We start from the raw sequence: 26,473 nt of genomic DNA, 5'->3' as shown, positions 1-26,473 counted from the left end.
CATGCTCTGAAAACCTTATAAATGAGGAAGAATGCCATTTCAGATACAGCGTAAGTGTGCTTTTTCAGAGAATATCAGAGAAGTGTGTTACGAACTTGTAGAAATGTGAAGCCGAATGCATGGAAAGCTAGATGAAAGCAATAAAGTAGTGAATAAAGATAGATGCAAATTCTTACTACTAACCTATAATCAGCGTAGAGGATAGTGGAAATTATGCAGATTAGCATGCATAACTTTTTCATGATTATTACATTCGATAATTCGTTCTGTGGTCAAGGATTCAGAATATTTTTCATTAAATTATCCAAACCTTTGTGTATGTTTATGCACTGTCTGTCAAATAATAAATGATGCAGTGTAATGTAGAATTAAACTCTTGTTTACAGTATTTTCCCAACGTGTGTGTGTGTGTGTGTGTGTGTGTGTGATATGACAGTCTGTGCCTTCAGGAAAAACATCCTACCTCACTTTTACACACAGCTGATTTCCCCTTGTTAATAAGAGGTGTTTATGACATGCACAGTTTATAATATCTCAAGAGTTAACCGTTGAGCACATTTGTGTGTGTGTGTGTGTGTGTGTGTGTGTGTGTGTGTGTGTGTGTGATTCTAACACATGATGTGCAGACAGTGACATTGTGAAGGGCACAGTGAGGTTTGTGTAACATCCAGTTTTTATAATATTCAGTCCCTTTGGGTTTATTAAACACACACACACACACACACACACACACACACACTCACACACACGAATCTCTCGCTCTCAAACCTCTCACAAGAGATGCATTATAACATTCACACAATGCACTTTTGTAGAGAGAGTCCAATTATTGGCTACACATTTTTCCACTTTCCTACTTAATTGTCTGCATGGTTTTGTTTCTATATATTATACTGTTTCTGTTTATTCCATGTGCCATCTGGATAAAATACACTTCATGTAACAGCCACTTATTTTAAATCCCATATCTGGCATTTTATATTCTCTAACATGTTTTAATAAAGCCATGTTCTAGATTCAATGCAACTCAAGCCGATTTCTGAAAAGCACTAAAAAGATGATTCACGCACTTCTGCATGTAACAGAGCTTTTAAACATCTTGCATTAATCAACACGCATTTGTTCGGTGCTTTTCCAAACACGCTGAAGGCATTTGCTCTGGTAATCAACAGATTGTGGGGTTTTCTGAACCCTGGTGCAGTGTTTGTGTGTTTGGATGAATCTGGATGGAATATTAAAGCGCAGTTTATATTTCTGCACATTAATCTCTCTTTCAGCGCTGATGTAAGCCGCCGCGCTGCGGGGATAAATATAATCTAATAACGCAGTGGCTTTTACACTCATTCAGATGAAACCAATTAAAACCCCTGCGTCTGCGCAGACCGCGTCCCTGGAGTTTACACGAGGTTCAGATCCGACGACTAACAGATCACCACCGTCTGTTTCTCTCTGAGACTGAGAGATGGAGAAGCGTTTGAGAAGGTTTCTGGACCTTGAAACGGAGATGTGTGGCTATATCTGTCACGATGCACGCACAAACTGCACAAATGCATTTATCATAGAAGACAACCAGGCTTTTATAGTGCATCATTCTTAATACTAATAATAAATCACTTTTAATATCAATCTCCTTGTTGATCATTTTAGTTTTTTAACATTGAGTTGTTTTCTGCATGCTCCCCTAAAAAAATGCATTTTTCAAAACAAATGCATCATTTATTTTATGTATGCATGGTTTTTCCTGTAAAGGACGGTATATTTGTCAGATTTCGAGGACAGATTTGTCTTAAAAAGCACGCACAGACGTGTGAGCGTAATGGTTTGTGTTGCTCACATTAATGCAGAGTGTGTGCTGTGAGAGGGTTTGTATTGTCTTTAAGTGTGTGTGTGTGTGTGTGTGTGTGTCCTGGAGAGTGTGTGTCGTGCACTTGTCGACAGCCGCTCAATGTTTGGTAAATCCCAGACCAAATCTCTCATGCTCAGATCGTGCTGCGTGTCACCATTACATGTGAATTCTTCCTCTAAACTGCTTCTGATAAATAAATCAATCAATACTGGACCCTTTCATGATGTTTGGTTGCAACAATGTTTCTCCTAAACCAGTTTGTGAACAAATGATTCTTTTGAGTCTGATTCACTGTAATGAATCTTTCAGAAACACTCAAGTTCACAGACTGAATCAATGCAGTGACTCACTGAATCACAACAAAAGAATCGTTCATGGAATCAGAAATCTTAAATTACTAATAGTCTTTATATTTCAGATACAGATACTTCCCATTTTATCATTTAATTAAAGCTGCACTGTTAAAAATTGCTGTTAATTTACGTCAAAATTTTAACAGTATAAACCCGTTATTTTAAAAAGCAGTGCTTACCTGTTTATTTACGTTCGGTGAAATGACCTAGAAAAAAATTAACGTTATTTTACCGTATTTATTGCTCGAAGGAAAGAAAACAGTACTTAACAGTATTTTGGGAGAAAGCTGCAGCGAGCACATGTGGATTTTCATCCGTCTTTATATTGTGATTTAACCGGTGAGTGCACCTTTGCCTTGCTCCTTTCACACAAAATACACGTTTGCAATTGCAAATAACTGTGCAAATAACTTTGATAAGTGGATGCTGAGGCTGTAACTGTTTAATATGTCCATTTCAGTGCTAAAATCGTCAACGTTCCAACGGCATCATAGATTGGAGCTGGATAGATTCAGATATCCCCCGATTACAAGGTGAGTTTAATCAAACATGATATAAATTCTGCAAAGTAAGCCTTTAACACAATAGCAACGAAGTAATATTGATGTATCTGTAACACGCTGAAATTATCGTCTTCTCGTTTGCTAATTTTAGCTTGCTATCTTTTCATTTAATGCCTAATAGTGTATATTAGACAAAACGTTGATTTCAATAACGTTGTGCTGGCGAATTTGGGTAAGCTTGTTCTTATAATTTGTACATAACTGTATTCCGAGGGAAGTTTTTCTTAATAGTGTTGTCGTTTTGTTACTTTATTGTTGGCTGTATTTTGGATTGCTTCGATCCAAGTTGGCTTGATAGAATAAGTTACGCGATATAATAATCAGTAAGAATAATTCATGTTGATTTATTTTGCATTGTTGGTTTGTATTGCAATGTTACTTTACCCAGTACAGTAGGCCAATGGCAGTTTTATTTTTGTGGAGATTTTCTTTTGTTATTGTTGAAATTGTTTGAGTTACGTTTTTTCGTTCCCAAAGACAGTCCATTTTGACTTGTCAGCATGTTTGGGTGTCAGTTATGCGGGCAGCAATGCAGTACTCCAGTGGTCTATGTGAAGCACATGAGGATTCACAGCAATACCCCTAACTTGTTTCTTCATTGTTGCATCCAGGACTTTAACAGGAAATTTTCTAAATTAGCCGCTTTAAAATCACATCTTTACAGACAACACAATGACAAATTGTGATACACTAACTCAGTTTTATTCCCATCTTAAAGTCCACATCATTGCACCATTGAAGTCCACTATATGCAGATAATTCCTTAAATATTTTTCATCAAAAATATTGTTAGTGTATTTTGTCTCTGTGTCCTCATCATTGTTACTGTTTCTTAGGCATCTTCCACTGCAGCTGATGTAGAAAGGACACTTGAACTGCCTTCAACTCCTCGACTGATACTCTTTGGTATGTATAGAACTATATGAATGTATAGTCCATTACATAAGCCATTAAGAATGTTTTTTCTGTATTTCAAAAAACATGGTAAATGCTTCTGTACAACACTGAAAGGGACAGGTCACACAAAATAAATATTCTGCTATCTTTTACCCACACTCATGTCATTCCAAGCCCTTAAGACTTTTATTCATCTTTGGAAAACAAATTAATATATTAATACAATTCTTTCAGCATTTTTGTTAATCAATTGAAAAAAAAAAAAAAAAAACTTTGATGCTTCAAAATGTTTCATAAATTTTTGTAAATGTATGAATTTTATTTGTTTATTCGTGTATAAACATTCATCACTGAGCATACAGCAAATAAGCTCAAACATGCTTGCTTGACGTGAGGTTTGTTCTGGTCTGTCAGGCTAGCGCGTTTGAGTTTCCATTTAACCTGGATTTGACTGGACTTTTAATGAACAGAAATGATGAAAGAATATTAAAAATAGTTTAATTTTTGTTTTGAAAATGAAAACTCTTTGAAAGTGAGGGGGACTAATTAATTACTTTTTTTAACCCTTCAACTGTACTGAGCAAAAATATTGAGTTAAATAAATCATAAAAATTGCAGCTATTTCACAATACACAGTATAATGCACATGTTGACTTCAGTGTCTGTCCAGACCAGTCCACAATCAGCATTTTGAAATGCATATGTTATGTTAAAAGAACAGGGCTTTGTGACTAGGTAAAATCATTTCAGTTTCCCTTGCATTTGTTTGCAATCTGGCAGTAGAAAATTAGTGTTATATGACTGTCTGACATTGTTTTTTCTTTGAAATGTTTTAGGTGAAAAACCAGGAAGCTGCATTCATAAATGGATGATTAGTTTTGAGGGGCAAATAATCTGTGAGGGCATCCAGCCAAGTTTTCTGTCTGGACTTGCTGCTGTGTTTTCAACTTTCTACAATTTCAATGTGGAGTACCAAGCTGAGGCTGCATCCACGTTGGAATTCATTCAGAGGTTAGATGCTTAGAATCATATGATAATTTCTATTCACATTCTCGTTATGTAAAATTTTACCCACACTAATTCTGAATGTATGCATTTGTTTTTCAGGTGCTTCATTGGAATAAATCCTGAAAAAGGCACCAAGGGTGGACAAGTCCTATCAAAGCGGACAGGGAAGGTCGGCCACAAAAAGAAATCAGTCAACACTCGGGTTGCCAGTCTACTTAAGAAGCTAATGGACTTTGAGTGGGACTTCATATAAGTGAACTCACTCATCCACTGACATACCACACACACACCGTACACATACTCTTCACACATGATAAAAACATGTTTTAAACATGTGTGTTTAGTCACACAATTTTTTCAGGTGTTCATTCTTGAATACCTACATTTTGACTTCATTCATCATTGAATTATTTCTTCATTCAGTAACTCTTATTCACTAATAATTTAGTAATTCTTATTCTCTCAGCAGTTCGCTAAAGTCACTCATTTAGTTTTTTCTAATGTTATGTAAATTATTTGTTTATTCTGTTAAACGAAATTTTACTCTGAGGCTTAAGTTTTAGTCATTCCACTTGCATCAGCCACTAATTTTGAGAATATTTTGTGATTTAAAGTGGCTTTTTTTCAAGTTTTAATAAAACAAATTTGAAGTTACACTTTGTGTTGAATTTTTAATGTTTCAAAGGCTATATCTGTATGTTGTATTAAAACATGGTTTTATAGCAAGACTTCAAAGGGTTAATTCATAAAATTAAAGAAATATCTAGAAAAATAATTCCACCTTTTTTTCTTAGCAGTGTGTAGTTTGTAGTTTACAGTTAAAAGAAGAAAAAAAAAACATCAACTAACTGTTAATGCTTTTGACAGTAATTTATTGTTAATTTATAAAATAACAGCTTTATGCTGTATTTCCAAAAACAGTAAAAAACTGTAAATTTCAACAACAGCAAGACACTGTTAATTTAACAGTAACTTGCTGGCAACTGTGCTGCCAGTTACTTACTGTTTTTTAACGGGGCAATTTTTAAGAGTGTGCCCTCCTCGACCTTCCTCATTTATTTTACAGTAAAACATACTACAATCTTATTTTTATTTTTTTTTACAGTGCACGAATTAAAGGGATAGTTCGCCAAAAAATGTAAAGTTTAAGAGTTCAATTCTTCTGCTCGACACAAAATAAGATATTCTGAAGAACATTTTGTAACCAAACAGCTGACGGTAGCCATTGACTTACATTGTATTTTAATTTTTTTGTTCCATTCTATGAAACTCAATGGCTACCGTCAACCGTCTGTTCACCAAAACTCTTCCAAATATCTTCTTTTGTGACTTAACTCAGACTAAACTTTGGTTTGGGTGAGTAAATGATGAGCACATTCCCCTGTAATTAAATACGCTACTGTACCTTTAACAGTTCCATATGCAAATACGCCGTTTATTAATCTCTAACCTGTTTCAGCATTGTTCTCGATATGCAAATGTGGGCATCATATGCTAATGAGCTGTAGGTGGATGGATTTTTGTGTTGCCAGTTTGATGATAAAAATATAAAATACTATATTACATTTGAATGTTTCTTTTATAAAAACAGATGACTGATGCATTAGTGGCTTGCTACATTTGCGGGTTCATGAGGTGACTTTGGGCTTCATTAGCATGTTGCGTGTCACAACAGTGGTCCTTGACATCTGTCCGTGACAGAGCTAGTGCTTCACGTTTGTGCGTCTGATTGAGTTCGGAGAGATTCGGCTTCATTGATGTCAAGAGTGAGAACGGAGAGCTCAGAAAGATCATTGTTGAACGCGTTATTCTCAGTTTTCCGCATGAACATCATTGTTTTTATATAATTAAAGAGCTTTTAATGTTGTTGACAGACGTCTGCATTTATTTGATCAAAAGACAGTAATATTGTGGAATATTATTGCGATTTAAAAATGCATTTTTTTATTTAAACATTATTAAGAATCAGATGATTCTTGAGCAGGAAATCAACATTTATTGTTAGGATCGGATAATATTTGGATGAGTTGTAACTATTTGAAAATATGGAAAACATTTTTTTTTTGGCATTTTTATTAATTCTTTTTAATTCTGCCAATATAGTTTTTTTTAGCACATCAAGTTTCTCTTGATAAAAATGAGAAATTACTATTTTGAACTAGTCTTTATTTCCGTTAACATTTATTTTATTTCAAGTTACAGAAACGTGTTCTATATATATATCGTTTTGCTTTAGTTAACTACAGCCGTCGCAGATTTCTATTTGTGCTATTTCAGAGTTAACATTTTAACGCTCAACATGAAACTGAAGAACAGAGCTCACCTGATCCTCAGAGAGCATGCTGGTCTATCTGTTGGTCTGCTGTGGGTTAAACAGAGGGTCATTTCCTCGCACTAACCTCTGGTTAACCCACATCTCTGTCTATCTGGGATCTTCCCTGCTGCGGAAAGAAGTCTTGCAGAAGAAAATTCAATTTTAAAGGGCTGCTCCCTGCAAATCTTTCATTGCTGATTTAATTATGTCTCGCAGAGCAATCCCTCGACCCTGACCTCACACACACACACACACACACACACACACAGTTTTAAGTCTCCGGGGTTTATTTGTAGCAATAGCCAAAAAACATTGTGTGGGTCAAAATTATCGATTTTCCTTTTATGCCAAAAATGATTAGGATATTAAGTAAAGATCATGTTCCATGAAGATATTTAGTAAATTTCCTATCATAAATATATTAAAATAAAATTATGCATTACCTTAAAAAAATATATTTTTACTGAAATTGAAATTAAATGGATGAATGCATAAAAAAACCTGTAAAAATAAAAAGCAAATTCAAAACATGAATAAAAACTATAATATTTTCTCTATGATAAGATATGACTTGTGTGGGAGTGATGCAGTGATAGAAATATTGAACATATTTTTATTGTCATATTTCTGAGCACAGATGCAGATGTTTCCGTCACAATCCAGCATTAACGCTTGTTTTGATGAGAATGTAGGCAGAAGCTTTGAGATCAGAAGATTTTTCAGTCATGAACCAAGTGTGAGCAAACGGTTTCATGTGTTTTCGGAGCATTAATGAGATTCTAATGTTCTGCTACATTACCCTAAAATGAAAAGTCAATGCATGACCCTGCACACTAACAGCCGGAGGAGAGATTATTGTGCTGAGTTATTTGGGAGGTTTATTGTGTCTGGGATTCAAAGTTAAATACAGTACAGATCTGGCTATTAATGTGACCTTTGACCTTTTACTGTATATGCACATTTCATTATCTAATGCAATCTTAATATTTGCATACATTTTTTATTTCTTAGTTTTTTTTTTTTTGTGAGTTCTTTCTTTCAGATCAGTCTGAAAAAAGTTAAAGTTAGTTATGCTGCTCTCCAATGCTGTGTTTATTAATCAAAAATACATAAAAATAGTGAAATATTATTACAATTTGAAATAACTGTTTTCTTTGTGAATATATATTAAACTGTAATTTATTTCTGTGATGCAGCGCTGTATTTTCCTCCAGTCTTCAGTGTCACATGATCTTCAGAAATCATGAAAATATGATGATTTACTGCTCGAGAAACATTTCTGATTACTATCAATGTTGAAAACAGTCGTGCTGTTGAATGTTTTTGTGTAAAGTGTCATTAACTTCCATTTTTTATAAAAAAAAATTTTGATAAAAAAGAAAATAAATAATCGTGTTCATCAAGGATGGTTCAAATCGACAGTAAAAGCGTTTAAAATGCTAAGATTTATGTTTATATGCTAATAAACGCTGTTCTTTTGAAATTTTTCTATTCATCAAAGAATTCTGAAACAATGTTTCCACAGAAAAATTACATTTGTAAAAAAAAAAAAAAAAGTAAAATTATTGAGAAAATCATGTTTAAAGTTGTCCAAATTAATTCTTAGCAATGCATATTACTAATATAAAAATTACGTTTTATATATTTATGGTAGGAAATTTACTAAATGTATTCATGGACCATGATCTTTACTTAATATCCTAATGATTTTTGACATAATAGAAAAATTGATCATTTTGACCCATGCAATGTTTTTTTTTTTTTTTTGGGAATGCAGATTGATTTGGGAAACTGAGGACTTCTGACCGGAACGTGGTGCTCAAATACAAGTGCACTCTTAATATAAGCACCAACACTTTAGAGGCCATTGTGTGCTGATGCATGCTGGAGTGTGTGTGTGTGTGTGTGTGTGTGTGTGTGTGTGTGTGAAAGCTGATCTCACTGTATCTCATGAAAGTTTCCGCCGCGTTCAGCACTTTCTAAGGTGCGCTGATAGAGAAAAGCCCGTGGAGGAACACGGACAGACAGAGCTCGGTGGGTGTTCAGGTACAGTGCACCCAGAAATATTCGGGCACGTTCTGCCGTCATCTTCTCCTGACTGACCTTCCTCTGTGCAGAGAGGAGATATTGCACAAAGTACAGACTGAAGGATTTGTCCACAGGGCTGTCAAGATGAAAGTATGACTCAGAAGTCTTCACTTACACCTAAATTCAAGTCTGCTGTTGTCAAATCCCATTTGGGTCAGATCTGGTGCTTCAGGTCTGATATTGATACGTAAAATAATTGCAAAAAAAGCTGTTTCATATGAAATCTAGAGCATCTTCTGTAGTTTTCTGAAGCATGCACTTTAACATGATGCAATGCTTTTATATTTTTACATTTAGTCATTTTACAGACGCATTTAATCCAAAGTGACTTACAATTTGGTGATACATATACAAATATACACTACTAATCGATTTAATTATATATATATATATATTTTTTTTATTTTATTTTCGAAGCACAGGGTCCTTCATTGTTTTCGTTTGTTTGTCTTAATTTGATTGGGTTTCATGCATTTGTATTTAATATAAATAGTTTTATATCAAATCATCATATTATTCTGATTTCTGAAGATCATGTGACACTGAAGACTGGAGGAATGATGCTGAAAATACAGCGGAGCATCACAGAAATAAATTACTGTTTAACAGATATTCACTCAGAAAACAGCTGTTTGAAATAATAATAATATTTGTAAAAAATTAGATATTTTTTTATTTTTGATCGAATAAATGTAGCTTTGGTGCGCATAAAAAAATGTGTTTTCTAAAAAATTATATATATATACTTTTAGATGGTTCTATATGTAATTGGCTTGGTACCAATTTAATGTACAATGAAATGGTTTCTGTAGTCCTCAGACGAGAGGAATTCAAAGTGTGACCCAATCTCCATTATTAGGTGTCTAATGAGTCTAAACTGCTTTAGGGGTGTTACCTGTCTCAGGTGATTAGACGGAGAACAGGACGGGAGCTTGTCCTCATCAGAGTCTGTATTTTGGCGCTCTCGCCACACGTTGGCAGGATAATAGCGGCCACAAATCATCCCCTAGGCTTCACTGGGCAGGAAATTGATGTTCTTTCATTTCAAAACAATGGAGAGCCTTATGAGGGGCCTGATGATGTCATAACTCCAGCGGCTGACAGGCGCAGGGACAGCTCAATCAATCCCAGCATGCACTGGGGCTGCCATCCGAACGCAGGGCAGACATTCTCAATCAGACGCCACAGCTGAAGCATTGTCTCGCACACACACACACACACACACACACACACACGCACGATGTAAACCGCTGCAGGTCTGTAAAGTCAGTCGAAGAGTGTTGTAAAGTTTTCTTCATTCTAGCTGATCATTTCAAGTCAACATGACATTTATATTGGCCCTATTCACCTTCCTGGTCTTGTTTAACCTTTTTTCACTCTTTTAAACTGAAAAATTAAATGTCTTTTATATTAGTTACCTTTTCTTCTCTTGGTGATAATAATGATAAGCAGCAGTCAAATAACAGTTTGGGTGACATTTCACTCTAAAATCAAAAGGAAAGAAATAAGATTTTTTTTTTTACTTTAATTCCATGCAGAAAATGAAGTCTTTTTTGTGCTGAGAATTTAGTGACATTTAAGCAAATTTCCCACAAATTCTCATTATTGAAATGCATCTGGATATTTTACTTTTTTTTTTTTTTACATTTTCTTTTCTTAATTCCAGTTATTCATATATATATATATATATATATATATATATATATATATATATATATATATATATATATATATATATATATATATATATATTTTTTTTTTTTTTTTTACAAAATGTATGAATTTTAATTTATTTATAAAACTAGCGTTCAATTTAAATAACTTTCAATTTCTACAATTTCTAATAAATACAATTCATTATTCTTAATGGTGACCAATCAATTTTTTTTTACATTTATTATTTATTTATTTATAACAAATGTATTATTTTTTATTTATTTGTAATACCAGTGTTCAGTTTAAACTTTTTTTTTTTTTTTTGCTTCTTAAAATAATTATTTAATTTCATACAGGAAATGAATAAGCATTACTTTTTTTGTATTGTGAGTTTACTTTAATGCATTATGCATTATTGTAATGTATCTGCACATTTTACTTCTACGAAATACTTCCAAGATGTTTAAATAGTGTTCAATTTAAATAAAAAATGTTACTTAGTTGTTATAAGAATAATAATTTCACGATGCAAAATATAGACTTACATATTTCCACTAGTTGCATGAGATTCATAGTTTCAGCAGACATTTGTTAATTTCCACATAAAACATGGATAACGTTAGGCTAACCTTTGCTGGTTTCCTCAGTTTCGCTTCTATCGACCTCATTTGTACAGAAAGTGGCTTTGTATAAAAGCATCTGCTAAATAACTTAATGAAAAGTCCTGCCCTACTTTTTAATCTCACTGAATTTGCAGTTTTAATATGATATAAGTCACAGAACCGAAGTAAAATAGGTTGCTGATGCCATTCCATGTTGACTTTCTATTAAAAATGTCTGATTGAAGTCTGGTAGCAGTACAGAAGTTATGAGTTCATTACGGCACATAAAAAGCACCTAAATATCAGCAAATACACCACGATTAGAATCCGATGCTCGGAAAACCACAGCCCTCGTGACCACTAACACGGCAGAAACACTTCAAAGCGTCCGGACACATGTGTGACCGATGTCCTTTTCCTGCCCGTCAGAGATGAGAGAGAGAGAAGCAGCGGGGATATCTCACACGTGCTCCAAAACACGCTTCCAGAGCCTCCAACACGCTCCAGAACGATACGCTGATTGTTGAGTGATCACACACACACACACACATCAATGTCACATCACGATCCACAGACAAGGTCATCATCAGCATAACAGAAGCAAAGCAGAATGCTCATAATATTTCTGTATTACAAACACTATATGATGCAATTTTTCAACATGCATAGAATATATATTTGACCTCAAAGCTAAAGTTTGATGTGAAACATGCATATGTTCATACACACACACACACACACACACACACACACACACATATATATGCATGCAGCAGTGTGTTCCAGTGCATGTCAGATCTCAGCGACACAAAGAGAAAAGAACGAGAGAGAGAGAGAGAGAGAGAGCTGGAAATGAGGTTATGATATTGAAGCAGAAGTTATTTCTAGTTTTATATTTATAATGAAATGTTTTGACAGGTTCTTTCCTCTGAAGTGAATCCAGCTGCTGAAATGTCCAAATATCTGTGATGTTAAATACGCTTTTTTATACTGATTCTCTCATTTGAATTTTTTTATAGTAAATAGAGAAGTAGGTTATTTATGAGATTTTACTTGTGTGTGTGTGTGTGTGTGTGTGTGTGTGTGTGTGTGTGTGTGTGTGCATTTAAAACCATTTAAGCACATTGTGCCCAAAGTTTTCACTGCTGTAATGCATCCAAATGTATTATTTTTAGTTCTCCCTTTTAATCGTTATTTTTATTGTCAACGGTGATTTAAATTAATGTAATATATTATTTCCTTATTTATAATATTGTTTTCATATGACAGTTATATGACTTTTGGGGTAAATGTGTTTAATTGTCATGAAAATAATGTCCAGTTAGTTACTGTAATTCATACAAAATTATTTTAAAGTTATTATCAGATTTTAATTAATATAACACATATTATTTTTCTCTATGTTACAAAAATACAGCAATAAAATGTTTTAATATTTTGTTTTGATATTTAAATTAGCATAGTAAAACAAATAAATAATTGATCATTTAAAAACATTGTTTTTACATATGATATATGCTTATTGTTCTTTGTATAAAATATTAATTCTTATTTCATTTTTTTTTTTTTTTTTGTGACATGACACTTTCATAGGCTTCATAAGATTCACCTGTAGACATTTGGAATATGAAATAATCGTAAATAATACAGTAAGACAACATACTGAAATGACTATAAGATTGATCTTAATTTCAGTGATGGAAACCACAGGAGAAGTTTTGTTAACATTCACAAAGACTGCAGTGTTCGGAGAAAGCCTTTTAGAAACAGTGCAGTGTTTCCAGCTGTTTGTGATGTCAATTTTCCCGTTTCTTTGGCTCGAAGGCTTTCATTTCCCTTTTAGAGCAACACTAATGGTGTAATTACAAGTCCCACAAAATGCTGCCATATATGAAGAACTCGAGCAAAAACGGTGAAATCCTTTCAAAATGAAAAAATGTTACGATAAACAGATGCTATCCGGCGAGCGAAAACATAACCGATGTTACAAAGTGCTGAAGTGAGACGCGAGTGCAAATCTTTAAACATGGCAAAGTGGCTATTAAAAAACTGAGACATGTGTTAAAACTACAAAAAGATGTCCTATCAAGAAATCTTTTATTCCTACGTGTGCTCATCCAAAGCTTTACAAACTTAAAACTAACCACAGAAGGCAAGCCGTGATATTTCATTGTGTCTGAGCAACACACACACACACCTGATACCATCAGAGCTTTCCCAAGCTTTTTCCTTCTTCAGCTGCTGATGTCTGTGATCTAGAACAGAGCGCTGATCTCTCAGAGTCACAGGAGTGAAGCGGCGTTCAGAGGCCAATAACCCCGCAGTCGTCAGCCGTGAGGCTCTGGGGGGCTTTTAAATGCTTTGTACAAGCCCTCCACGCTCACTCAGATTAGTCCTCTACTAAAGCATCGCCTAAAGACCTAACAACAACAAAAATGAAGAATCGCACAGCCTTTTATTTAAACTAATCTAGATTCTCTGATGTAAAAAAAAAACCCACCCTCTTTACAAAAGCACAATTTCTCAACTATGAGATTATTCTCAGATTTTTCTCCTGAGAGAAAGACCCCAGAAGTATTTCTCAAAACTGCTCAGATGAACAAATATCTGATAACACTGATAAGTTTCCATTTGTTAACGTTAGTTTACTTAATTAGTTAATATGAAATATTCAGAAATACTTATAAAGCTTTTATGAATATTAGTCACATTTTGGTTCAGAATTTTGTCTTTTTTTTCCAGAAGTTGTGTAGAAGTTTTGTTCAGTTTTGGGGCTGATCGTTTTGTCTCCAGGGCGAGTCTTTGCCGTTGCTCTGTATTTGAGGCATGTTTGGTAGTGAAGAATATTGTTTCTAACCAAAGCTAGCTTGCCGTTATCGTTTCATCTGGTCGCTCATGAGTTATTGAGAGGGTCGTGATGTTTGTACAGAAAACATGTAATAAAAGGAAAACCTCTGGGTGCGGGGGCCCTCAGGGTTCGATCCTAGGCCCTTTCCTGTTTTTTTTTTTTTTTTTTTCTTTTTTTATAGTAGTTGGGTAACAGGAACAATCTGTCACCCCTGGCATCTCCCCAAGCAGTTAAGAGATTTAGTTTTTCTCTGTTGTACTAAAGTCAGGCGACTCGGGTAATGCACTAAAGAGCAAAACATTAAGAAGCTGAGTGCAACTGTCCTGTTGTAAATCCACTTCCAAATACTTCACGTTCACACATACACCAACCTTTTCTACTAATCTTTCTTGTATAATCTCTAAAAGATGCAGTGAATATGCACTTTATTTTCTGATTCTGTGCATAGTTTTTATCTTTTCATGTACAAATAAAAAGCATTTGTTGATCATTATGGTCAGTGTACACTCAAAAACGTACTGTAAGTGCATTTTTCGGACCCCATGGACATATATTTGTTTCTTGTTTAAAACTTACTGTTGATGCAATATAATAATTTTTCTTGGCTTAAGAATGTTTTGCTATTTATACTGGAAAAAACAAAAATTAATGATAAAAATAAAGACAAAAATACTGATTAGGAATGTTTTACAGTGCTTTCCATACAAATTGTGCACTATATTTCAAGTCTTCTTAAGCCAAGCTTAGCAGCACAAAGGTCACATGACACAAAAAAAAAAACAACAATAGTGCTCAATACGACTGACATCAAACTCTGTTCGGTTACTTGCATAAAAGCTTTCATTTGACTTGAAATGTAGTCATTAAGGTGCTTTTCTTCTTAATTTGGGAGCTCAGTTTAATCTAAACCTCTCTTTGTGTTCCACGAAAGTCAAGTGGGAATGGAACGACATAAAGTTGTGTAAATTGCTCTTTATATAACCATGTATGTGACAAATCTTGAAAAATCTTGAAATGGCATGTTCCTTTAAAATGTGTTCAGGGGCAGTGAACTGAATTGTTTTGAGCTCTGTTCATCGTTACACACATTTGTCGTCATCACCTTTCTTCCAGGTGACATACTAAATTCAATCGTTCAGTGGAAGCGTCAGCAGCTCTCCGAGCTACGAGGAAGTGAGTGAGCAATGGTGTGGAGGTGTAATAGACGGACGGAGAGATGGAAACAGATGAATCTCTAGCAGATAGATCATTGGAAATCTATATATCTTGGACTTAGATTTAGTACCTGAGGTCTGTTTAAAGTAAAGGAAAGGCAATTTTTCCTTTTAATGTCAAACGTCAGTTGTTTTGGGGCTGATCGTTTTGTCTCCAGGGCGAGTCTTTGCCGTTGCTCTGAATTTGAGGCATGTTTGGAAGTGAAGAATATTGTTTCTAACCAAAGCTAGCTTGCTGTTATCGTTTCATCTGGTCGCTCATGAGTTAATGAGGGGGTCGTGATGTTTGTACAGAAAACATGTAATAAAAGGAAAACCTCTGGGTGCGGGGACCCTCAGGGTTCGATCCTAGGCCCTTTCCTGTTTTTTTTTTCTTTTCTTTTTTTTTAACAGTAGTTGGGTAACAGGAACAATATTTCACCCCTGGCATCTCCCCAAGCAGTTAAGAGATTTAGTTTTTCTCTGTTGTACTAAAGTCAGGCAACTCGGGTAATGCACTAAAGAGCAAAACATTAAAAAGCTGAGTGCAACTTTCTTGTTGTAAATCCACTTCCAATTACTACACGTTCACACACACACTAACTTTTCTACTAATCTTTCTTGTATAATCTCTAAAAAGATGCAGTGAATATGAACTATATGGTCTTATTTTGTGCATGGCTTTTATCAGTTTTTGAGTAAAAAAAACATTTGTTGATCATTTTGGTCAGTATACACACAAAAACATAAGTGCATTTTTCGAACCCCATGGACATATATTTTTTTCTTGTTTAAAACTCACTTTTGATGCATTATGATCATTTTTCTCGGTTTAAGAATGTTTTGCTATATATACCCTGACACAAAAACAACAACAACAATAGTGCTCAATACGACTGACATCAAACTCTGTTCGGTTACTTGCATAAAAGCTTTCATTTGACTTGAAATGTAGTCATTAAGGTGCTTTCTTCTTAATTTGGGAGCTCAGTTTAATCTAAACCTCTCTTTGTGTTCCACGATAGTCAAGTGGGAATGGAACGACATAAAGTTGTGTAAATTGCTCTCTATATAACCATGTATGTGACAAATCTTGAAAAATCTTGAAATGGCATGTTCCTTTAAAATGTTTTCAGGGGCAGTGAACTGAATTGTTTTGAGCTCTGTTCATCGTTACACACATTTGTCGTCATCACCTTTTTTCCAGGTGACATACTAAATTCAATCCTTCAGTGGAAGCGTCAGCAGCTCTCCCCGTGACGAGGAAGTGAGAGAGCAAAGGTGTGGAGGTGTAATAGACGGACGGAGAGATGGAAACAGATGAATCTCTAGTAGATAGATCATTGGAAAGAGGCTCTCTGGAGACGTGCATCAGAAGGCTGGTGTAATTAGAGCGGAGGAGTGTGTGAGGAATCTAAACGTTTCCGAGCTTAAATCTTGACACACATTTTTATTTTCACCCTCAGATTCCAAATGTTAAAATAGTTGTATCTCGGCAAAATATTGTCAGATCCAAACAAACCATGCATAAACTGGAAAACTTATTTATTCAGCTTTCAGATGATGCACAAATCTCAATTTCGAAAAATTGACCCTTATCCCTGGTTTTGTGCTCCAGGGTCATATTTGTCTCCATTCTCATAACCAAAGATTAAGCAAATGTTTTGAGAGCATGCATTTGTTGCTGTATATCCCAGCGTTTAAGTCTATTAGCGTCTCCTGTTCTTCACTTCACCGTCTGTTTTTGGAAAAGTCTACAGGTCTAAAGAAATCTGAATCTCATTTAGTTTGGAAGACGGACAGTACGTCTGAATATCCAGACTCGAGAATCCTGCCAGAGCCAAAACGATCTACCTACGAGACTGAGAGAGCGAGGAGGAGTGTGTGTGTGTGTGTGTATTGATTGCTTTAAATGCACTGGGAAAACTGGGTTGATGACCTTGTGTTGGGTCGCGTCCAGCGCTGTTAACCCACTTTATGCACTTTAAATGAAAGATGAACGCAGGCCATGAATACTGATGCTTGGGAGGACCGCTTTAGCTTAAAACCTACACTAAACCAACCTTGATCCGGCTCTGACCTAGTCTTAAACCAGTCTCATTGATCAATTTGCTTGTTTTATAGCTAGTGCTTGATCTTCCAGGCTTATCAATAATCCGCTTGAAGAAACTTGAGTTTGATAAGGCCAGTATTTTTGTTTCTAGAGGACAAATGGAGAAATCCAGATGAATAAAAATGCACGGACACACCCCGGCTAGCACACTAGTTAGGGTAGTAATAGAAGTGTGCACGGTGCATTAAATCACATCCTGGCTTCTGCACATTGTAAAAGCGATCTGTGAGTTCAGATTTGATTAGAGTTCATGGGAACTGAGATTTAAAGATAGATTTGTTTAGATGTTTATTACAGGAATGCTGCGGTTGTGGCTAGTTGCATTTGTAATAATCCAGATGTGTTCTAGACATTTGCAATAACAGATTGTTTGATTAATGTCATATGGATTTATTTACGTTTATTGTAGAAATATTGAAGCTATACCAAGTTCTGTCTCAACATCAAGCCTTACAGTGTAAAACTAACAAGAGCGAGAAAGAGCGATCACCAGTGATGCACAATAACCTCCAAGCCCCTTAAACACACACACACACACAACACACACACACACACAGAGTCCCCTCTGTCAGATCAGCTCGTGTCTGACAGTGTTTTGTGCCTCAGGAGTTCTGCACAGAGAATATCAGATGCGAAATGTAGAAAAATCCCTCAAACACGCCGTGTCGCACAAGCAGAGAGATCACCAGAGTGTGTCAACAGACTGACTGCTCACACACACACACACACACACACACACGCCAGGGTCACCACTCTGAATGTCATGAAGTCTGTGTGTGTGTTTCATGTGTGTGTGTGGGAAAATAACTGCATAATCATCCTCCTTATGTACAGTATCACTTACTGTAAACTCACGATTTTTCATGCATTTACAGACATTCCAGAAATTAATTAATTCAAAATAATATTAAAAACTAGGCACTTAAATAACACTGCTTAAAATACACAATCTCACTAACTATTTTCTCTATCCACAGTTTTGGACGCCTGTTTTAAAGTTTACCAGCTCCACTTAATTTGAGCTCTTCCCGTGATCTATCTGCTTCTCACTGGTTTTAAGGGATTATATTATACATCTTATAAGTGTCTGTTTTTATTTGTCCTGGGGAGAAACATCAGAAGCAGTGTTGGTACATGAAGCGATGGAGAATAGCACTGTGTCTCCAGAGCTGTGCGAGAGCAACAAGACTTTCCTCTGGGCTGTGCTCATCAGGCTCCAGAAAACAGTGAGTACATTTGCATATATTTTTCATTTGTCTCCCTTGGAACGGATGACGGAGGTTTGGCAAACCTGCTGTGAAGCTGATGAGATGCAGAGAGCGTGTGTGGGATCATTAGAGGAGTAGTTCAGCACAAAATGAATGTTGTGTCATCACAGTCACTTCGGTCGGAGGGAAAAGAGCACCTGGGATGTTCTGTTAAATATCTCAGGTTTGGAACCACATGAGGCTGAGTAAATGATGATAGGGTATTTAGTTTTGTGTGAACTGAACTAAAATATACAAAAATATATCGTGAGAAATTTTACATTGAGTTATGTTTAAAAAAAAAAAATTGTTATTCAAACGTTCATGGAACGTTCCATTTTGTCATTTTGGAACGTCATGGAAATGTTAAATTTTTAAATGTTCTGTGAACGTTCCGAAACATACAGTAACTTTTAGAAAAACATCCAAATGAAACGTTTCAGGAAAACCCTTCCATGAATGGACCTTTTTCACATCTAAGTCGTCATAGTTGAGTAAACTTCGATAGCAGTGAATGGGACACAAATGTATATTTATTTGCATTCCCATTTGCTCAAATAGCAAAACTGTAGACACTGTATATTAGAGACACCCTCGCATTAGCGTTAACTAGTGTTTTGTAAATTTGATGCAAAGGTAATATAATACAAAGTATGGTGTTATAAATCGACATACATTTTTTTTTAAAAATGAGAATGCAAAAAACTTTGGAGGATTTATAATGCTGATGACCGTTGAAACACATGATCACAGTCTTGTGGAAAGGGTCCATAATGTTATTTTATTAGCACAGAGCATTATTTAAGACCAGAACGTTTGTTTTTAAATTTGAGAGAACATTTTCAGAACATTCTAAGAATGTTGAGGACATACCATATATGGACATTCATCAAGCTAATTGTGTGTGTGTGTGTGTGTGTGTGTGTGTGTGTGTGTGTGTGTGTGTGTGTGAGATGCTGTCAGTCAGTCTGACACGGTCTCTACAGTCCTGTTAGCACTTCTTAATGATTTCAACTGCAACTCCACACACATTATTCACCTAAACGTGTGCACACAGCCGAGATCATTAGGTCTTTTCTTCACCAGCTCAACACCAGCATCAGCCAAACACAGAAGACTCTTAAAATAGAAGTATAAAATGAAAAGGTGCATGATGACGGACAGGTGAAATGCAGAGCCAGGACTTCAACAGCATTGACCAGCACAATATCGCTTTCTGTTTACATTTTTAACATGTACTTTTAATGGTAAAATTATGTTTATGATCTAAATAAATAGTGTTATAATGCTAGTATATGCATGTTTATTGTCCATTTTATTGTTTATTTAGAATTGCATTTATCTAAATGTGGTCTGAGTGATTAGATTTCCCTGTTTTGGACCCTGTTTATTTGTATTTATTGCTGACCGCACCAGATGACCTCCAGCTGGACTGAGTCTGAAAGTGTCCCTGAGATGCCGGACTGAGATCTGTCACGTGACATCAGGGGGCAGGACTTTTTCATATAAGAGAGCATATGATTGGACAAAAAAAATCTACGAGTCATTAATATTTTGGACAGTTTTTAAGGCTCAAACTATCATATATACATTGACTAAAATCCATATATATATAATAGAAGTATACGACATATATTGACTATTCAAATATATATTTTTAGTACACACTGTACAATTTCACACTGAAATATTGGGTGTAAAAAGAATACTATAAAAATAGTATAAAATACTATAAAAATACTATTAAAAAAAGAAAAAAAAAAGATATGGTAGAGTAATTTTATCACTTAGCATTCTTAACTGTAGCGTTCTGTTTTTTCTCTCTAGTGCGCGTCCATGCGCGCCCCCGTCTGCATCTAACGCGCGCTCTAACGGGCAGAACGCGCCAAACCAAAAGAGCGAGAAACGTTCAACAGCGTGAAGAACAGCTCATGAAACCTCTTCACCGTCAATAAAGCTTCATTTCAACTGCGCACTAGTTCCAGATCAGCACATCTCACCTGTACAGCGTCCACAAATGGAGTTGATGTCTATTTTCTTTCACCTATTAAATATTTGCCAAAACTTGAAGGTTAAAAAAATAGCAGAAGTGACGCGTGACGCGCTTTGATTATCGATTCCGCGCGCGCTTCCTGATCCATGCACAGAGCAGCAGAGGAGATAAATCAGAGATTTAAGCTGAAAACTTCCAGCACAAGTTATTGATTCATAACAGTTAATCCTTGCCCAGACATTATGGGAACGCATTAGAGGCCAGGACCGGTGGTGCGTGACCTTTTCCTTTTCATTTCCGAACACTTTAGAGCTCTGCAAAAATCAGACTGAGCCCGAGCAGCCAAATAATGATGGAGAATAAAACAACTATTAAACGCGCATTAAAGAAATCCTCCATCCAGCACCAATTTGCCTTGCGGATTCTGTTGGACACATTGGTTTATTCGAGTTTGACGAGTGCTGTTTCTATTAAAGAAGGTCTGTAGTTGGAAATTAACGAGGATATATCCGTGCACAGGAGAGAAAACCACGCGCCACGAGCGCAGTCAATCACAACACATGGAAAATCAGTTCACATGCATTGGGACGGTGCCCAACATCAATAATGTCATGGTAGTATACATAGAGACACTTGACAATAGTCGACCTGTGCATACATTTTTGCAATAGTTAGGGCAGATGCATGACAAGCAACTGACCAACTATAGGTTACATAATTATTCCGTCCAGTGTTTAAATGAAATGTCGCGCGCAAGTGCGCAAAAACCTTTTACGCACAACTCGAACGGCAAGGAATGCAACCAAATCAGTTTCTTTGAACCCTCAAATGTTCGATCTGATACCCAGATGTTATTAAAAAGACTGAAGGCGTTTTTTTTTTCGGGTTGGTTTGTGCGTAAATTCCGTTTACGGCTTTAGCCTGCGCGCAAACGGAGCCCAATTGAGCCATTTTCTAGCTCGTGTCTGTTCTCGGACCTGCCGAAAATGCTCTAAATGGTCTCAGGTGAGTGAAGTCTTAAAGTTGCTTGCGCGCTTGGCTTGAGTGAGTTATGGGGAGGAAAGCGCGTGAAATCGGCGATGCTTACGGAGTCTCCACGGAGCGTCAAGTGCAACAGCTCAATCCAAGAAACAGCTAGTGAGCCGCGTCTCCCGGTGCTTTCCATCGATTTCAAGCTCAGTGGGACTTTAACACGAAAAAAAAATAAAATAAAATAAAATTGGGAACCTTGTGTTTTTTTCACGCGCGCTCGTTGACGCGCGTTTAATGGTTTGCAGGCTTATGAAAGCACAGGCTCGTGCGTGATGTAACAAATCGGCTGAAATATTTTCTAGACAGCTCGCAGTTACAGACAGTGTGTCCTACCTGCTCTCAGTCGCTCCTGGCGCCCGCGGGGTCGCTGCTGTCCGGGTCCGTGTGCTCACGCAGCTGGACGTCTGAGGACATGATGCTGGACGGTCGGAGCTCTTCTCGTGGGTGAACGCCAAGTGAGGAGTGGAAACGAGGAGTAGGAGAGCAGGAGGGAGGGGAGGAGACGCAGCATCACTCTCACATCAGCAACACACTTCAGTTTAACGGCGTCAAAGCTTCATCGGTATCTCTCAGCTGACGGTGTTTACGCGCAAATGTGATGTGGTGCATCAGCCTCGGGCTTTATAGTCGGGGAATGGGCACACTGGTTCGTCTCGTGGGCTTTACATGGATTAGATGCATGTGACGTTCAGGTGAATGAACGTCGTGTGATTGAGCGCGGCTTCAGATGCTGGCGGATCGATTCTATCTCCGTGATGACGCGCTCCGGCGCGTGAGGACCCTTTTAGCGGGAAATGTAGCACTACGCTGTTCGTGAAACGCTCGGCGCATGATCAAAAAACATCTCCAAACCGATGGTTTTACTGTGGTACGAGTACAAAAACAAATTAACAAAACATTTTTTGTAGTATAATGGCGATTTAATATAAATTTCAATTTAGTTACAATTTTTTTTTTTTTTTTTATTCTGGCAACCCAGTTTTGTATTATTATTATTGGTTATACGAACTTTAAGGGAACATTCCATTGTATCATGTTTGAAACATTGTGGAAACGTTACTTGTGAATGTTCTCCGAACGTTCTGAAACAATTAGTAACGTTTAACAAACATGATTAAAGACCAGACCACTTCGAATGAACGTTCTATTAACATCGATTACATTCTATTAACGTTTCGAGAGCGTTCCCTGTTAGCTAATGTATTTATTAAAGCGACAGTTCACCCAAAAAAAAAAAAAAAAAAAAAAAATCTGTCATAAACTCACCCCCAAAACTGTCAAATATAAGTGTCATGGTGAACATGAAAAAAGATATTTTTGAAAAATGTTGGTAACCAAAATTTGTTTGGTTCTAATTGACTTCCATAGTATGGGTAAGAAAAAAAATTCTATGGTGGTCAATAGGGACAAGAACTGTTTCAGACTGGACCAGAACTATACATGGTGATATTTCCAATATAAGTGATTAAAATGCTGCTGATTGAGCCGGTTCATGTACAAAGCAGCCACGATGACCGTGGAACTATTAGTGTGAGCATTGAGATCCCACACTAACTCAGACAGACAGATCAAAGCAGCTGATGTTGTGATTGTGTTTATGCAGGTGTCCCCAGAAATGAAGTGCCATGCTATTACCATAAGAATGCAACATTTGAATATAATCGGATGTTTTGGAAACCACGTTCTTCTTTGAAGTGCCTTATTATAGTGCTATTCAAATACTGTGCGTACCTCAGAATATACTGTACAGTGCTTCTGTTTGTAAGGGGTGTGTTTGAGGGTTTTCATGCATGAATGTGTTTGAGGATGTGAAGATTAGACTGACATCTACTGGGGGGAAACTCACTGTCTCAAAGTACCCAGAAGCGCTGTTAAAATGTGTGCTCTGGGCTGTTAATGGTCTGTAGTTGTGCACGTCAGTTGCATCCCTCACTGCGTCGACATGCACGACGATGGTGTTTCTCAGCATTATCAGTTTCTTTTTAACAATGTTGTGTTGTTGTTGTTTTTAATGAGAGTGGAGAGTAAGTGCTGGAGAGTTTGATTAGTGGAAGACAGTATTGTTAGTGTAATCTGTGTGTTTAATTAGTGTCTTCTGCAGTACTTCACATGCCAATTTAGCCCTCACTGTCAAGCTAACGCCATCCACTCGGCAAATACATACATCTTCACTGCTACAATCCTCTCGGGGGAGGCAGGTTTTTATTGACAGCTGCTATTAGAAGAAGCTGCTCATTTAGAAAAGGAGCAGCACACAATACACGCATACAATCAGCACGGCTTCTCTCGCAGAGATAGCTTTGTCTGCAGCTCCAGAAAAGAGGCAAATGAAGTGAAGGGATGGGAGACAGGCAGAGAGAAAGACAGCCCGGTTTCAGTTTAAATGAACTGTCCATCAGCCGCCTGTCACTCTCACTGGGGGCCAAGGGACCAGCCGGGGATCAGGACAAGTAAAAATCAATGAGAGGAATTTGGGATCTGTTACTAGTGCCTTTTTCTGCCGGTGTGTGACATGTAAGACAGTGTTGCATAACCATACAATACAGTTATTCACATTTTTGTTTTGCTCTGTCAAGCATCACTATTGCAAATGTCGATAAGTTTACCATTATCAGAAAGCATTCATAGAAGATCTTAGAAACTGTACCTAGAAACCTACTTCATATTGCTTGTATATAGTAGAATCCCAGCTTAGAAAATGTTTCAAAACATTTCTGAAGATTCTCTTTGAAGATTCAAAATGTATCGTTTTGGGAACATTCCGTTGTATCATTACTTTTGTTAAATGATACATTTTGAATGTATCATTTTTGAAAGTTCTCTGAATGAACATAGTAGCATTAAAAAAAATATTAGACAAACATCCAAATTAAAAAATGGAGAAAAGCAGGAAAAAAAATCACATTTGTTGATTGTCGTAAGTTGTCTTGCTGAACCCTTTTAGTTGGATTTTTAGCTAACGCTGTTTAATCTGACTGCTCATATTGATCTGACAATGTACAGAGATCAGACTTAAAGGGATAGTTCACCCAAATTAAAGAAAAAAAAAAATCAGTAACCAGACTGTTGACGGTAGCCATTGACTTCCACAGTGTGGAAACAAATACTATAGAGGTCAATGGGTACCGGTGGCAGCATTCTTGTTTTGTGTTCAGCAGAAGATATATCTCAAAGTTTGCAACAAGTGAAGTGTGAATAATTGATGAAAGAATTGTTCATGAACTCTCCAGTTACAATGTTTCAGTGTTCCATGAACGATGTATAGATAATGTTTTTGTGTGAACGTTCTGAGAACATATTAAAGACCAGATCACTGTAAACGAACATTCTATTGATGTTACTGGAAGATTGTTAGTTTGTAACGTCGAGGGAACCTTCCTGGGATTAATATTGAGAATATTCACCGCTCTCTCATCTGTTTCAGGGCCATTAATGTCTTCATTCCTCACTAATGTCTTTCTCTTGGTGTGAACAGATCCCCGGGGGGGTGACGTGCAAACCTGCAGACAATCCTCGCGGTCCGTCAAGGGTCTCTGGGGTCTCTGCGAGTCTCTGATGTGTTTAAGTGCAGGTTCATTCTTGACGTTTAGTGTCAGTAAACAGTGTGTTGAATTAGAGGACAGCCATCGATCTGACCACCGCAAGAGAGAGAGCCTCAACACACACACACACACACACACACATTCACAAACAGACACACACTCCAGCTAAACTGCTTTGAAATCCCTGTTCAGACATTATAACATCAGCAGACCACTAAATGCCACCAAATGAATGAGTGTTTGTCAGGAAGAATAGAGACGCGTTGTATCTTACACCGTTGTTCAGACTGAATTATTTAAAGGGGAAGCGTGTCATTTATGCACTTCTGATGATACTAAATGTACACATTTCAGATGATTAAATAATTCAAAAATTCAGTGTTTATACATGCACACACACACACACACACACACACACACACACACACACACACACACACACACACATACATTTCCTTTGGTTATTTTCACACTTAATTATAGCTGTTAAAACAAGGGAACCACTTGTTATACATAAATCTTGTACCATATTTTCTTGAAATATAAGATGCATCTGAAATGTATTGCGACTGATATTACAAAGCGACACTTTTAATGCAAAACACTCACAAAGCCAGCAGACCATGTGCACACACACATTTTTCCATAGGTGTGGAAAGAGAGAAGATGCATTTCACACAAGCTGCTAGTTTCACTTTGGCTTTAAATAAAGTCATGCATGCTTGACGTTTAAAATAAATGTTGTTTATAGTGAACTCACGTATAATTTTTGTATGTTTTATATGTATAAGATTTAGTTTTAATCCAATTGATGCATGTGTGTAGCAATCAAGATCATGCAACAGATGTACTCTCTTTACTGTCAGAATAACTTTAGTAACTTGTTTTACATGCTTTCCAACCAAACTACAAACCTTTTAAGCCCAATACTAGTACTAGTATTCATGCATCCCCATTTTTAAAAAGATGTAAAACATTTTTTTCTCATGTGAATGTTAAGGGAACATTTAATTTTTGTGATTTTGCAATATAAATAATATACATATAATGCAATATATATAATATTTTTTATGTGATCTCATTTACAAACTATCAATCCCACGAAAGCTAAACTACAACAGTTGATTCAGTTTTATCCAGGAGCTACAGAGACATTATTCAGATTCATACTGTAGTCT

General features: G+C 36.4%; 1 protein-coding gene and 1 long non-coding RNA gene across 3 annotated transcripts in view; one reads left to right on the top strand and one right to left on the bottom strand.

Annotated features, from left to right (window-relative positions):
* LOC113071342 (muscarinic acetylcholine receptor M2-like) overlaps nucleotides 1-22,269 on the bottom strand; it is a 62,301-nt gene extending 40,032 nt beyond the window's left edge. Inside the window, exon 1 of one of the 2 annotated variants that reach the window (XR_003280079.1) lies at nucleotides 22,087-22,184. The gene's annotated coding sequence lies outside the window, so the exon portion shown is untranslated. Of the gene's footprint in view, nucleotides 1-22,086 lie in introns of both variants that reach the window. The other variant, XM_026244705.1, reaches the window with a different exon arrangement.
* On the top strand, nucleotides 2,482-4,989 carry LOC113071344 (uncharacterized). The gene is made up of 5 exons (XR_003280081.1): nucleotides 2,482-2,538; nucleotides 2,660-2,732; nucleotides 3,599-3,668; nucleotides 4,496-4,670; nucleotides 4,767-4,989. It is a non-coding gene; the product is annotated as an uncharacterized LOC113071344 (long non-coding RNA).
* Nucleotides 22,270-26,473: the final 4,204 nt, after the last annotated feature.

This window comes from Carassius auratus, unplaced genomic scaffold (assembly GCF_003368295.1).
Source record: "Carassius auratus strain Wakin unplaced genomic scaffold, ASM336829v1 scaf_tig00007156, whole genome shotgun sequence".
NCBI lineage: Eukaryota > Metazoa > Chordata > Actinopteri > Cypriniformes > Cyprinidae > Carassius > Carassius auratus.
The sequence above is the reverse complement of the archived record's forward strand: the minus strand, read 5'-3'. Positions and strand labels throughout refer to the sequence as shown.